At 43.3% G+C, this 16,588-nt stretch overlaps 1 protein-coding gene across 1 annotated transcript in view; it reads right to left on the reverse strand.

Moving 5' to 3' along the window:
* LOC115126463 (trichohyalin-like) overlaps window positions 1–15,168 on the reverse strand; it is an 82,896-nt gene extending 67,728 nt beyond the window's left edge. Inside the window, 1 exon segment of the mRNA XM_065016372.1 lies at window positions 15,028–15,168. The gene's annotated coding sequence lies outside the window, so the exon portion shown is untranslated.
* Window positions 15,169–16,588: the final 1,420 nt, after the last annotated feature.

Below are 16,588 nucleotides of genomic sequence, written 5' to 3' on the forward strand. Positions count from 1 at the left end.
ATGTTATCATTGACTCAGTACTGGTACCCTGTGTATATAGCCATGTTATCATTACTCATTGACTCAGTACTGGTACCCTGTGTATATAGCCATGTTATCATTGACTCAGTACTGGTACCCTGTGTATATAGCCATGTTATCATTACTCATTGACTCAGTACTGGTACCCTGTGTATATAGCCATGTTATAATTACTCATTGACTCAGTACTGGTACCCTGTGTATATATCCATGTTATCGTTACTCAGTACTGGTACCCAGTGTATATAGCCATGTTATCATTACTCAGTACTGGTACCCTGTGTATATAGCCTAGTTATCATTGACTCAGTACTGGTACCCTGTGTATATAGCCATGTTATCATTACTCATTGACTCAGTACTGGTACCCTGTGTATATAGCAATGTTATCATTACTCATTGACTCAGTACTGGTACCCTGTGTATATAGCCATGTTATCATTACTCATTGACTCGGTACTGGTACCCTGTGTATATAGCCATGTTATCATTACTCATTGACTCAGTACTGGTACCCTGTGTATATAGCCATGTTATCATTACTCATTGACTCGGTACTGGTACCCTGTGTATATAGCCATGTTATCGTTACTCATTGACTCGGTACTGGTACCCTGTGTATATAGCCATGTTATCATTGACTCGGTACTGGTACCCTGTGTATATAGCCATGTTATCATTACTCAGTACTGGTACCCTGTGTATATAGCCATGTTATCATTACTCATTGACTCAGTACTGGTACCCTGTGTATAAAGCCATGTTATCGTTACTCATTGACTCAGTACTGGTACCCTGTGTATATAGCCATGTTATCATTACTCAGTACTGGTACCCTGTGTATATAGCCATGTTATCATTACTCATTGACTCAGTACTGGTACCCTGTGTATATAGCCATGTTATCATTGACTCAGTAATGGTACCCTGTGTATATAGCCATGTTATAATTACTCATTGACTCAGTACTGGTACCTGTGTATATAGCCATGTTATAATTACTCATTGACTCAGTACTGGTACCCTGTGTATATAGCCTAGTTATCATTGACTCAGTACTGGTACCCTGTGTATATAGCCATGTTATCATTACTCATTGACTCAGTACTGGTACCCTGTGTATATAGCCTAGTTATCATTACTCATTCACTCAGTACTGGTACCCTGTGTATATAGCCATGTTATCATTACTCAGTACTGGTACCCTGTGTATATAGCCATGTTATCATTACTCATTGACTCGGTACTGGTACCCTGTGTATATAGCCATGTTATTATTACTCAGTACTGGTACCCTGTGTATATAGCCATGTTATCATTACTCAGTACTGGTACCCTGTGTATATAGCCATGTTATCGTTACTCAGTACTGGTACCCTGTGTATATAGCCATGTTATCGTTACTCATTGACTCAGTACTGGTACCCTGTGTATATAGCCATGTTATCATTACTCAGTACTGGTACCCTGTGTATATAGCCATGTTATCGTTACTCATTGACTCAGTACTGGTACCCTGTGTATATAGCCACGTTATCGTTACTCATTGACTCGGTACTGGTACCCTGTGTATATAGCCATGTTATCATTACTCAGTACTGGTACGCTGTGTATATAGCCATGTTATCATTACTCATTGACTCAGTACTGGTACCCTGTGTATATAGCCATGTTATCATTACTCATTGACTCAGTACTGGTACCCTGTGTATATAGCCTAGTTATCATTGACTCAGTACTGGTACCCTGTGTATATAGCCATGTTATCATTACTCATTGACTCAGTACTGGTACCCTGTGTATATAGCCATGTTATCATTGACTCAGTACTGGTACCCTGTGTATATAGCCATGTTATCATTACTCATTGACTCAGTACTGGTACCCTGTGTATATAGCCATGTTATCATTACTCGGTACTGGTACCCTGTGTATATAGCCATGTTATCATTACTCATTGACTCAGTACTGGTACCCTGTGTATATAGCCATGTTATCATTACTCGGTACTGGTACCCTGTGTATATAGCCATGTTATCATTACTCATTGACTCAGTACTGGTACCCTGTGTATATAGCCATGTTATCGTTACTCAGTACTGGTACCCAGTGTATATAGCCATGTTATCATTACTCAGTACTGGTACCCAGTGTATATAGCCATGTTATCATTACTCATTGACTCAGTACTGGTACCCAGTGTATATAGCCATGTTATCATTACTCATTGACTCGGTACTGGTACCCTGTGTATATAGCCATGTTATCGTTACTCATTGACTCAGTACTGGTACCCTGTGTATATAGCCATGTTATCGTTACTCAGTACTGGTACCCTGTGTATATAGCCATGTTATCGTTACTCATTGACTCGGTACTGGTACCCTGTGTATATAGCCATGTTATCATTGACTCGGTACTGGTACCCTGTGTATATAGCCATGTTATCATTACTCAGTACTGGTACCCTGTGTATATAGCCATGTTATCATTACTCATTGACTCAGTACTGGTACCCTGTGTATAAAGCCATGTTATCGTTACTCATTGACTCAGTACTGGTACCCTGTGTATATAGCCATGTTATCATTACTCAGTACTGGTACCCTGTGTATATAGCCATGTTATCATTACTCATTGACTCAGTACTGGTACCCTGTGTATATATCCATGTTATCATTACTCAGTACTGGTACCCTGTGTATATAGCCATGTTATCGTTACTCAGTACTGGTACCCTGTGTATATAGCCATGTTATCATTACTCAGTACTGGTACCCTGTGTATATAGCCATGTTATCATTACTCAGTACTGGTACCCTGTGTATATAGCCATGTTATCGTTATCATTGACTCAGTACTGGTACCCTGTGTATATAGCCTAGTTATCATTGACTCGGTACTGGTACTCTGTGTATATAGCCATGCTATCATTACTCATTGACTCAGTACTGGTACCCTGTGTATATAGCCATGTTATCGTTACTCAGTACTGGTACCCAGTGTATATAGCCATGTTATCATTACTCATTGACTCGGTACTGGTACCCTGTGTATATAGCCATGTTATCATTGACTCAGTACTGGTACCCTGTGTATATAGCCATGTTATCATTGACTCGGTACTGGTACCCTGTGTATATAGCCATGTTATCATTGACTCAGTACTGGTACCCTGTGTATATAGCCATGTTATCATTACTCAGTACTGGTACCCTGTGTATATAGCCATGTTATCATTGACTCAGTACTGGTACCCTGTGTATATAGCCATGTTATCATTAATCAGTACTGGTACCCTGTGTATATAGCCATGTTATCGTTACTCATTGACTCAGTACTGGTACCCTGTGTATATAGCCATGTTATCATTGACTCGGTACTGGTACCCTGTGTATATAGCCATGTTATCATTGACTCAGTACTGGTACCCTGTGTATATAGCCATGTTATCATTACTCATTGACTCAGTACTGGTACCCTGTGTATATAGCCATGTTATCATTACTCATTGACTCAGTACTGGTACCCTGTGTATATAGCCATGTTATCGTTACTCATTGACTCAGTACTGGTACCCTGTGTATATAGCCTAGTTATCATTACTCAGTACTGGTACTCTGTGTATATAGCCAAGTTATCATTACTCATTGACTCGGTACTGGTACCCTGTGTATATAGCCTAGTTATCATTACTCAGTACTGGTACTCTGTGTATATAGCCAAGTTATCATTACTCATTGACTCAGTACTGGTACCCTGTGTATATATCCATGTTATCATTACTCAGTACTGGTACCCTGTGTATATAGCCAAGTTATCATTACTCATTGACTCAGTACTGGTACCCTGTGTATATAGCCATGTTATCGTTACTCATCTCTCCCTCCCCATGCCTCTTTCCACACCCCCGCCCGTCACTCAAGGAGCACACTTCAGTCTGCATTGTCAACACAACACAGAGAGAGACTTGTATAATCAGTCTGCCTGGTCAACACAACAGAGAGAGACTTGTATAATCAGTCTGCATGGTCAACACACAGAGAGACTTGTATCATCAGTCTGCATGGTCAACACACAGAGAGACTTGTATAATCAGTCTGCATGGTCAACACACAGAGAGACTTGTATAATCAGTCTGCCTGGTCAACACAACACAGAGAGACTTGTATAATCAGTCTGCCTGGTCAACACACAGAGAGACTTGTATAATCAGTCTGCCTGGTCAACACAACACAGAGAGACTTGTATAATCAGTCTGCCTGGTCAACACAACACAGAGAGACTTGTATAATCAGTCTGCCTGGTCAATGCAGCACAGAGAGACTTGTATAATCAGTCTGCCTGGTCAATGCAGCACAGAGAGACTTGTATAATCAGTCTGCCTGGTCAACACAACACAGAGAGACTTGTATAATCAGTCTGCCTGGTCAACACAGAGAGAGACTTGTATAATCAGTCTGCCTGGTCAACACATAGAGAGACTTGTATAATCAGTCTGCCTGGTCAACACAACACACAGAGAGACTTGTATAATCAGTCTGCCTGGTCAATGCAGCACAGAGAGACTTGTATAATCAGTCTGCCTGGTCAACACAACACAGAGAGACTTGTATAATCAGTCTGCCTGGTCAATGCAGCACAGAGAGACTTGTATAATCAGTCTGCCTGGTCAATGCAGAGAGAGACTTGTATAATCAGTCTGCCTGGTCAACACAGAGAGACTTGTATAATCAGTCTGCCTGGTCAATGCAGCACAGAGAGAGACTTGTATAATCAGTCTGCATGGTCAACGCAGCACAGAGAGACTTGTATAATCAGTCTGCCTGGTCAACACAACACAGAGAGACTTGTATAATCAGTCTGCCTGGTCAACACAACACAGAGAGACTTGTATAATCAGTCTGCCTGGTCAACGCAGCACAGAGAGACTTGTATAATCAGTCTGCCTGGTCAATGCAGCACAGAGAGACTTGTATAATCAGTCTGCCTGGTCAATGCAGCACAGAGAGACTTGTATAATCAGTCTGCCTGGTCAATGCAGCACAGAGAGACTTGTATAATCAGTCTGCCTGGTCAACGCAGCACAGAGAGACTTGTATAATCAGTCTGCCTGGTCAATGCAGCACAGAGAGAGACTTGTATAATCAGTCTGCCTGGTCAACACAACACAGAGAGACTTGTATAATCAGTCTGCCTGGTCAATGCAGCACAGAGAGACTTGTATAATCAGTCTGCCTGGTCAATGCAGCACAGAGAGAGACTTGTATAATCAGTCTGCCTGGTCAATGCAGCACAGAGAGACTTGTATAATCAATCTGCCTGGTCAACACAACACAGAGAGACTTGTATAATCAGTCTGCCTGGTCAACGCAACACAGAGAGACTTGTATAATCAGTCTGCCTGGTCAATGCAGCACAGAGAGACTTGTATAATCAGAGACTTGTATAATCAGTCTGCCTGGTCAATGCAGCACAGAGAGACTTGTATAATCAGTCTGCCTGGTCAACACAACACAGAGAGACTTGTATAATCAGTCTGCCTGGTCAATGCAGCACAGAGAGACTTGTATAATCAGTCTGCCCTGCAGTCTGCCTGGTCAACACAACACAGAGAGACTTGTATAATCAGTCTGCCTGGTCAATCAATGTATAATCAGCACAGAGAGACTTGTATAATCAGTCTGCCTGGTCAATGCAGCACAGAGAGACTTGTATAATCAGTCTGCCTGGTCAACACAACACAGAGAGACTTGTATAATCAGTCTGCCTGGTCAATGCAGCACAGAGAGACTTGTATAATCAGTCTGCCTGGTCAGCACAGAGAGACTTGTATAATCAGTCTGCCTGGTCACAGAGAGACTTGTATAATCAGTCTGCCTGGTCAATGTATAATCAGCACAGAGAGACTTGTATAATCAGTCTGCCTGGTCAATGCAGCACAGAGAGACTTGTATAATCAGTCTGCCTGGTCAATGCAGCACACAGAGAGACTTGTATAATCAGTCTGCCTGGTCAATGCAGCACAGAGAGACTTGTATAATCAGTCTGCCTGGTATCATGCAGCACAGAGAGACTTGTATAATCAGTCTGCCTGGTCAATGTATAATCAGTCTGCCACAGAGAGACTTGTATAATCAGTCTGCCTGGTCAACACAGAGAGACTTGTATAATCAGTCTGCCTGGTCATGCACACAACTCAGATGAGAGACTTGTATAATCAGTCTGCCTGGTCAATGTTATCAGCACAGAGAGACTTGTATAATCAGTCTGCCTGGTCAATGTATAATCAGCACAGAGAGACTTGTATAATCAGTCTGCCTGGTCAATGCAGCACAGAGAGACTTGTATAATCAGTCTGCCTGGTCAATGCAGCACAGAGAGACTTGTATAATCAGTCTGCCTGGTCAAACACAGAGAGACTTGTATAATCAGTCTGCATGGTCAACACATTACAGAGAGTAGACGTGTATAATCAGTCTGCCTGGTCAATGCAGCACAGAGAGACTTGTATAATCAGTCTGCCTGGTCAATGCAGCACAGAGAGAGACTTGTATAATCAGTCTGCCTGGTCAATGCAGCACATAGAGAGACTTGTATAATCAGTCTGCCTGGTCAATGCAGCACAGAGAGACTTGTATAATCAGTCTGCCTGGTCAACACAGAGAGACTTGTATAATCAGTCTGCCTGGTCAATGCAGCACAGAGAGACTTGTATAATCAGTCTGCCTGGTCAATGCAGCACAGAGAGACTTGTATAATCAGTCTGCCTGGTCAATGCAACACAGAGAGACTTGTATAATCAGTCTGCCTGGTCAATGCAGCACCGAGAGACTTGTATAATCAGTCTGCCTGGTCAATGCAGCACAGAGAGAGACTTGTATAATCAGTCTGCCTGGTCAATGCAACACAGAGAGACTTGTATAATCAGTCTGCCTGGTCAATGCAGCACAGAGAGACTTGTATACTCAGTCTGCCTGGTCAATGCAGCACAGAGAGACTTGTATAATCAGTCTGCCTGGTCAATGCAGCACAGAGAGACTTGTATAATCAGTCTGCCTGGTCAACACAGAGAGACTTGTATAATCAGTCTGCCTGGTCAATGCAGCACAGAGAGACTTGTATAATCAGTCTGCCTGGTCAATGCAGCACAGAGAGACTTGTATAATCAGTCTGCCTGGTCAATGCAGCACAGAGAGACTTGTATAATCAGTCTGCCTGGTCAATGCATTACAGAGAGACTTGTATAATCAGTCTGCCTGGTCAATGCAGCACAGAGAGACTTGTATAATCAGTCTGCCTGGTCAATGCAGCACAGAGAGACTTGTATAATCAGTCTGCCTGGTCAATGCAGCACAGAGAGACTTGTATAATCAGTCTGCCTGGTCAATGCAGCACAGAGAGACTTGTATAATCAGTCTGCCTGGTCAATGCAGCACAGAGAGACTTGTATAATCAGTCTGCATGGTCAATGCAGCACAGAGAGACTTGTATAATCAGTCTGCCTGGTCAATGCAGCACAGAGAGACTTGTATAATCAGTCTGCCTGGTCAATGCAGCACAGAGAGACTTGTATAATCAGTCTGCCTGGTCAAAGCAGCACAGAGACTTGTATAATCAGTCTGCCTGGTCAATGCAGCACAGAGAGACTTGTATAATCAGTCTACCCTGGTCAACACAACACAGAGACTTGTATAATCAGTCTGCCTGGTCAATGCAGCACAGAGAGACTTGTATAATCAGTCTGCCTGGTCAATGCAGCACAGAGAGACTTGTATAATCAGTCTGCCTGGTCAACACAAACACAGAGACTTGTATAATCAGTCTGCCTGGTCAATGCAGCACAGAGAGACTTGTATAATCAGTCTGCCTGGTCAATGCAGCACAGAGAGACTTGTATAATCAGTCTGCCTGGTCAATGCAGCACAGGAGACTTGTATAATCAGTCTGCTGGTACCCTGGTCAATGCAGCACAGAGAGACTTGTATAATCAGTCTGCCTGGTCAACACAACACAGAGAGACTTGTATAATCAGTCTGCCTGGTCAATGCAGCACAGAGAGACTTGTATAATCAGTCTGCCTGGTCAATGCAGCACACTCGGTACTGGAGACCTGTATAATCAGTCTGCCTGGTCAACACAACACAGAGAGACTTGTATAATCAGTCTGCCTGGTCAATGCAGCACAGAGAGAGACTTGTATAATCAGTCTGCCTGGTCAATGCAGCACAGAGAGACTTGTATAATCAATCTGCCTGGTCAACACAACACAGAGAGACTTGTATAATCAGTCTGCCTGGTCAACGCAACACAGAGAGACTTGTATAATCAGTCTGCCTGGTCAATGCAGCACAGAGAGACTTGTATAATCAGTCTGCCTGGTCAATGCAGCACAGAGAGACTTGTATAATCAGTCTGCCTGGTCAACACAACACAGAGACTTGTATAATCAGTCTGCCTGGTCAATGCAGCACAGAGAGACTTGTATAATCAGTCTGCCTGGTCAACACAACACAGAGAGACTTGTATAATCAGTCTGCCTGGTCAATGCAGCACAGAGAGACTTGTATAATCAGTCTGCCTGGTCAATGCAGCACAGAGAGACTTGTATAATCAGTCTGCCTGGTCAACACAACACAGAGAGACTTGTATAATCAGTCTGCCTGGTCAATGCAGCACAGAGAGACTTGTATAATCAGTCTGCCTGGTCAACACAACACAGAGAGACTTGTATAATCAGTCTGCCTGGTCAATGCAGCACAGAGAGACTTGTATAATCAGTCTGCCTGGTCAACACAGAGAGACTTGTATAATCAGTCTGCCTGGTCAATGCAGCACACAGAGAGACTTGTATAATCAGTCTGCCTGGTCAATGCAGCACAGAGAGACTTGTATAATCAGTCTGCCTGGTCAATGCAGCACAGAGAGACTTGTATAATCAGTCTGCCTGGTCAATGCAGCACAGAGAGACTTGTATAATCAGTCTGCCTGGTCAACACAGAGAGAGACTTGTATAATCAGTCTGCCTGGTCAACACAACACAGAGAGAGACTTGTATAATCAGTCTGCCTGGTCAATGCAGCACAGAGAGACTTGTATAATCAGTCTGCCTGGTCAATGCAGCACAGAGAGACTTGTATAATCAGTCTGCCTGGTCAATGCAGCACAGAGAGACTTGTATAATCAGTCTGCCTGGTCAATGCAGCACAGAGAGACTTGTATAATCAGTCTGCCTGGTCAACACAGAGAGAGACTTGTATAATCAGTCTGCCTGGTCAACACAACACAGAGAGAGACGTGTATAATCAGTCTGCCTGGTCAATGCAGCACAGAGAGACTTGTATAATCAGTCTGCCTGGTCAATGCAGCACAGAGAGAGACTTGTATAATCAGTCTGCCTGGTCAATGCAGCACATAGAGAGACTTGTATAATCAGTCTGCCTGGTCAATGCAGCACAGAGATACTTGTATAATCAGTCTGCCTGGTCAACACAGAGAGACTTGTATAATCAGTCTGCCTGGTCAATGCAGCACAGAGAGACTTGTATAATCAGTCTGCCTGGTCAATGCAGCACAGAGAGAGACTTGTATAATCAGTCTGCCTGGTCAATGCAACACAGAGAGACTTGTATAATCAGTCTGCCTGGTCAATGCAGCACCGAGAGACTTGTATAATCAGTCTGCCTGGTCAATGCAGCACAGAGAGAGACTTGTATAATCAGTCTGCCTGGTCAATGCAACACAGAGAGACTTGTATAATCAGTCTGCCTGGTCAATGCAGCACAGAGAGACTTGTATACTCAGTCTGCCTGGTCAATGCAGCACAGTATAGACTTGTATAATCAGTCTGCCTGGTCAATGCAGCACAGAGAGACTTGTATAATCAGTCTGCCTGGTCAAACACAGAGACTTGTATAATCAGTCTGCCTGGTCAATGCAGCACAGAGAGACTTGTATAATCAGTCTGCCTGGTCAATGCAGCACAGAGAGACTTGTATAATCAGTCTGCCTGGTCAATGCAGCACAGAGAGACTTGTATAATCAGTCTGCCTGGTCAATGTATAATCAGTCTGCCTGGTCAACACAGAGAGAGACTTGTATAATCAGTCTGCCTGGTCAATGCAGCACAGAGAGACTTGTATAATCAGTCTGCCTGGTCAATGCAGCACAGAGAGACTTGTATAATCAGTCTGCCTGGTCAATGCAGCACAGAGAGACTTGTATAATCAGTCTGCCTGGTCAATGCAGCACAGAGAGACTTGTATAATCAGTCTGCCTGGTCAATGCAGCACAGAGAGACTTGTATAATCAGTCTGCATGGTCAATGCAGCACAGAGAGACTTGTATAATCAGTCTGCCTGGTCAATGCAGCACAGAGAGACTTGTATAATCAGTCTGCCTGGTCAATGCAGCACAGAGAGACTTGTATAATCAGTCTGCCTGGTCAAAGCAGCACAGAGAGACTTGTATAATCAGTCTGCCTGGTCAATGCAGCACAGAGAGACTTGTATAATCAGTCTGCCTGGTCAACACAAACAGAGAGACTTGTATAATCAGTCTGCCTGGTCAAAGCAGCACAGAGAGACTTGTATAATCAGTCTGCCTGGTCAATGCAGCACAGAGAGACTTGTATAATCAGTCTGCCTGGTCAACACAACACAGAGAGACTTGTATAATCAGTCTGCCTGGTCAATGCAGCACAGAGAGACTTGTATAATCAGTCTGCCTGGTCAATGCAGCACAGAGAGACTTGTATAATCAGTCTGCCTGGTCAATGCAGCACAGAGAGACTTGTATAATCAGTCTGCCTGGTCAATGCAGCACAGAGAGACTTGTATAATCAGTCTGCCTGGTCAACACAACACAGAGAGACTTGTATAATCAGTCTGCCTGGTCAATGACTTGTATAATCAGCACAGAGAGACTTGTATAATCAGTCTGCCTGGTCAATGCAGCACAGAGAGACTTGTATAATCAGTCTGCCTGGTCAACACAACACAGAGAGACTTGTATAATCAGTCTGCCTGGTCAATGCAGCACAGAGAGACTTGTATAATCAGTCTGCCTGGTCAATGCAGCACAGAGAGACTTGTATAATCAGTCTGCCTGGTCAATGCAGCACATGCAACAACGATGCTGTTTTCCCTTTGCATCTTAATATACATCCACCAGTGTTCTATAGTGACACTATTAGTTTGTGTTTCCTACATCAGCAAACAGCTAGTTTGTCTTTTCTTAGCAAGTTGGACCTAAATCATGTTAGCCACTAACGCTAATCGCTAGCCAGCTAATACATTTCTTTATTTTTAAAAATGTATTTTACCCTTATTTAATTAGGCAAGTCAGTTAAGAACAAATTCTTATTTACAATGACGGCCTACCGGGGAACAGTGGGTTAAGTGCCTGTTAAGGGGCAGAACGACAGATTTGTACCTTGTCAGCTCGGGGATTCAATCTGCAACCTTTCGGTTACATGTCCAACACTAACCACTAGGCTACCCTGAGTAAGAGAAAACATCATTAGCTATACAGTGCCTTTGGAAAGTATACAGACCCCTTGTCTTTTTACACATTTTGTTACGTTATAGACTTATCCTAAAATTGATAAATCCACCACTATCTACACACAATACCCCATATTGACAAAGCCGAAAACTGGTTTATAGACATTTTTGCAAAGTTATTAAAAATAAAAAACAGAAATAACTTATTTACATAAGTATTCAGACCCTTTGCTATGAGACTCTAAATTGAGCTCAGGTGCATCCTGTTTCCATTGATCATCCTTGAGATGTTTCTACAACTTGATTGGAGTCCACCTGTGGTAAATTCAATTAATCGGACATGATTTGGAAAGGCACATCTGTCTATATAAGGTCCCACAGTTGACAGCGCATGTCAGAGCAAAAACCAAGCCATGAGGTTGAAGGAATTGTCCGTAGAGCTCAGAGACAGGATTGTGCCGAGACACAGATCTGGGGAAGGGTACCAATAAATGTCTGCAGCATTGAAGGTCCCTAAGAACACAGTGGCCTCCATCATTCTGCAGCATTGAAGGTCCCCAAGAACACAGTGGCCTCCATCATTCTTAAATGGAAGAAGTTTGGAACCACCAAGATCCTTCCTAGAGCTGGCCGTCCAGCCAAACTGAGCAATCGGGGGAGAAGGGCCTTGGACAGGGAGGTGACCAAGAACCCGATGGTCATTTTGACAGAGTTCCTCTGTGGAGATGGGAGAACCTTCTAGAAGGACAACCATATCTGCAGCACTCCACCAATCAGGCCTTTATAGTAGAGAGGCCAGACGGAGGCCACTCCTCAGTAAAAGGCACATGACAGCCTGCTCTGAGTGAGTTTGCCAAAAGGCACCTAAAGAACTCTCAGACCATGAGAAACAAGATTCTCTGATCTGATGAAACCAAGATTGAACTTTTTGGCCTGAATGCCAAGCATCACGTCTGGAGGAAACCTGGCACCATCCCTACGGTGAAGCATGGTGGTGGCAGCATCACGTCTGGAGGAAACCTGGCACCATCCCTACGGTGAAGCATGGTGGTGGCAGCATCACGTCTGGAGGAAACCTGGCACCATCCCTACGGTGAAGCATGGTGGTGGTAGCATCATGCTGTGAGTGTGTTTTCCAGCGGCAGGGAGACTAGTCAGGATCGAGGCAAAGATGAACAGAGCAAAGTACTGAGAGATTGTTAATGAAAACCTGCTCCAGAGCCTTAGGATCTCAGATTGGGGGTGAAGGTTCAACTTCCAACAGGACAACAACGCTAAGCACACAGCCAAGAAAACACAGGAGTGGCTTCGGGACAAGTCTCTGAATGCCCTTGAGTGGCCCAGCCAGAGCCCAGACTTGAACCTGATCGAACATCTCTGGAGAGACCTGAAAATAGCTGTGCACCGACGCTCCCCATCCAACCTGACAGAGCTTGAGAGGATCTGCAGAGAAGAACGGGAGAAACTCTCCAAATACAGGTGTACCAAGCTTGTAGCATCAAACCCAAGAAGACTGGAGGCTGTAATCACTGCCAAAGGTGCTTCAACAAAGTACTGAGTAAAAGGTCTGAATACTGATGTTAATGTGATTTTTTTTGTGTAATAAATTAGCAAAAATCTCTAATAACCTGTTTTTGTGGGGTAGTGTGTATAGATTGAGGGAAAAAACGATTTAGTAAATTTTAGAATAAGGTACAGCCTTAAGGTACGGCCTTAAGGTACGGCCTTAAGGTACGGCCTTAAGGTACGGCCTTATGGTACGGCCTTAAGGTACGGCCTGGTGCGGCCTTATGGTATGGTACGGCCTTAAGGTACGGGTACGGCCTTAAGGACCCAAGGTGCGGCCTTAAGGTACGGCCTTAAGGGACCTTTAAGGTACGGCCGGCCTTAAGGCACGGCCTTATGGTGCGGCCTTATGGTGCGGCCTTATGCGGCCTTGGTGCGGCCTTAAGGTGCGGCCTTACAGCACGACCTTGGTACGGCCTTAAGGTGCGGCCTAAAGGTACGGCCTTAAAGGTGCGGCCTTAGGTACGGCCTTAACACGACCTTTATGGTACTAAGGTAACGGCCTTTACGGCCTTAAAGGTACAGGTGCGGCCTTACGTCTGCCTTAAGGTACGGCCTTAAGGTACGGGCCTTAGTACAGCCTTAAGGTACAGCCTTATTCTAAAATTGATTAAATCTTTTTTTTCCTATTAAAATGTGGGGAAAGTCAAGGGGTCTGAATACCTTGCAAAGGGACTGATAATACCAGTGATGTTGTAAACCTAAATCAAAGAGGAACACGCTAAGCAAGAATATGTTAACTTCATGAAGTAGCTAAGTGAAAACATGTGGTGAAAAATTATAGGGTCCCCTAGGAAACACTTGTAAACACTGTAGTTCCTACCCTGTGAAAATAACTCCTCCCTGGCATTTTCATTTGTTGTCATGTCAAATTGTTTTCGAAGTGCCCACTTATAACTATAGAATTAAAATAATCATTATTTTCCACGATTCCAACAGTTCACCCAAGTGTTTTGCTCTAAATCACAAGTCAAAATTGCAATTCCAACATGTGTTTAAAAATAAGGCCTAGATTGTTTGCCCATATCGTCCAGCCCTACGTGGCAGTGTGGAAATGATCTCACATGAGTGCAGGAAATGCAGAAATAGATTTAAATGCTGAAAATAATTCGGGGTTGAAGTTTAATTGAACAGTCTATAACACTCAGAATGTACAGTCAGTATGTGTTTGCGCCCTGGGGTCACGCACTACTCATAAAGAACATGTTTAACTTTTATTATTCTAAAACATAAAATACCGTATAACCGTCTAATAAAAACACACAATATGATATTTTGTCCATATGGTCCAGACCTAATTTGATTTGAAGTGCGTCAGGTCAGATCATGTTGACAGTGAGTAAAACTCCAATACATTGTGAGGCTCCTTTATTCAGCGGTTCATAATGCTATAGATAAGTTCATGTTAGAGATATCAGTTCAGCAGAAAATGAATTCGTAAGCAGAACCACAACGATAAAAGGCGAAATATTGAAGCAGGCAGAACCCCATAGACCCAGAGTTGGTTAGTAGCGAAGATACAGTAGATGGCTAGCTTTAAAAACTCAACCATGACCCACGTTTTTATGACCTTTATTTAACTATGCAAGTCAGTTATTTAAGAAAAAAATATTATTTACAATGACGGCCTGCCCCATCCAAACCCGGCGGCGCTATGGGACTCCCAATCACGGCCGGATGTGATGCAGCCAGGATTCGAACCAGGGACTGCAGTGACGCCTCTTGCACTGAGATGCAGTGAGACCGCTTCGCCAAGATCAGTAGCTTGTAGCATAGCAAGGTGGTTCTGACATTGGAGAGATGAGCTCTCATAATCAGCTTGCAAAGCAACGTTAGCGTTAGTTGGCTATCTAGCTAGAGCTAGTTTACAGTCAGATGAATCATACTCTAAACTAGTTAGCTAACAATCAAGATAGCAAGTAGAAAGCTCTCCTACCTTTAAAAGCAGATCCTTCGAAACATACTGTGACTGTAAACAAACGCTTTCTGTAACAAATGAAACATATGCATGATATTTATTGATGATCCTAAACACTAAACACTTCCTCACAACAGGATGGATTCAAAACAGTAAACTTTACCTCTTAACATAAAAACAGAGGAACCATGCCGACGCTGCTATGTAAAAAGAGAATCCCTTCATACGCAGACAGCGCCACCGTGTGGCCGGAGGAGTAGTCTCCTCTAGTTTAGTGGATGGTGAGCGTGTCCAGCAGGTGCCACAGTCTACCACAGAGTTGACTGTTTTTGGTTCTACCACAGAGTTGACTGTTTTTGGTTCTACCACAGAGTTGGCTGTTTTTGGTTCTACCACAGAGTTGACTGTTTTTGGTTCTACCACAGAGTTGGCTGTTTTTGGTTCTACCACAGAGTTGACTGTTTTTGGTTCTACCACAGAGTTGGCTGTTTTTGGTTCTACCACAGAGTTGACAGTTTTTGGTTCTACCACAGAGTTGACTGTTTTTGGTTCTACCACAGAGTTGGCCGTTTTTGGTTCTACCACAGAGTTGGCCGTTTTTGGTTCTACCACAGAGTTGGCCGTTTTTGGTTCTACCACAGAGTTGGCCGTTAAAATTTTTTTGGTTCTACCACAGAGTTGGCCGTTTTTGGTTCTACCACAGAGTTGGCCGTTTTTGGTTCTACCACAGAGTTGACAGTTTTTGGTTCTACCACAGGAGCCAGATAATTCTCAGAATGTAGAATGTTCCCGGTTGAAATTTCCCTTATTGAAAAGATTGCAGTCAGAGTGCAGTACACCTGTAGATATAGAGTGCAGTACACCTGTAGATATAGAGTGCAGTACACCTGTAGATATAGAGTGCAGTATACCTGTAGATATAGAGTGCAGTACACCTGTAGATATAGAGTGCAGTATACCTGTAGATATAGAGTGCAGTATACCTGTAGATATAGAGTGCAGTACACCTGTAGATATAGAGTGCAGTATACCTGTAGATATAGAGTGCAGTACACCTGTAGATATAGAGTGCAGTATACCTGTAGATATAGAGTGCAGTACACCTGTAGATATAGAGTGCAGTATACCTGTAGATATAGAGTGCAGTACACCTGTAGATATAGAGTGCAGTATACCTGTAGATATAGAGTGCAGTATACCTGTAGATATAGAGTGCAGTATACCTGTAGATATAGAGTGCAGTATACCTGTAGATATAGAGTGCAGTACACCTGTAGATATAGGTGCAGTACACCTGTAGATATAGAGTGCAGTATACCTGTAGATAGAGTGCAGTATACCTGTAGATATAGTAGTGCAGTACCTGTAGATATAGAGTGCAGTACACCTGTAGATATAGAGTGCAGTATACCTGTAGATATAGAGTGCAGTATACCTGTAGATATAGAGTGCAGTATACCTGTAGATATAGAGTGCAGTACACCTGTAGATATAGGTGCAGTATACCTGTAGATATAGAGTGCAGTATACCTGTAGATATGTAGTATACCTGTAGATATAGAGTGCAGTATACCTGTAG

This window comes from Oncorhynchus nerka, linkage group LG3 (genome assembly GCF_034236695.1).
Source record: "Oncorhynchus nerka isolate Pitt River linkage group LG3, Oner_Uvic_2.0, whole genome shotgun sequence".
Lineage (NCBI taxonomy): Eukaryota > Metazoa > Chordata > Actinopteri > Salmoniformes > Salmonidae > Oncorhynchus > Oncorhynchus nerka.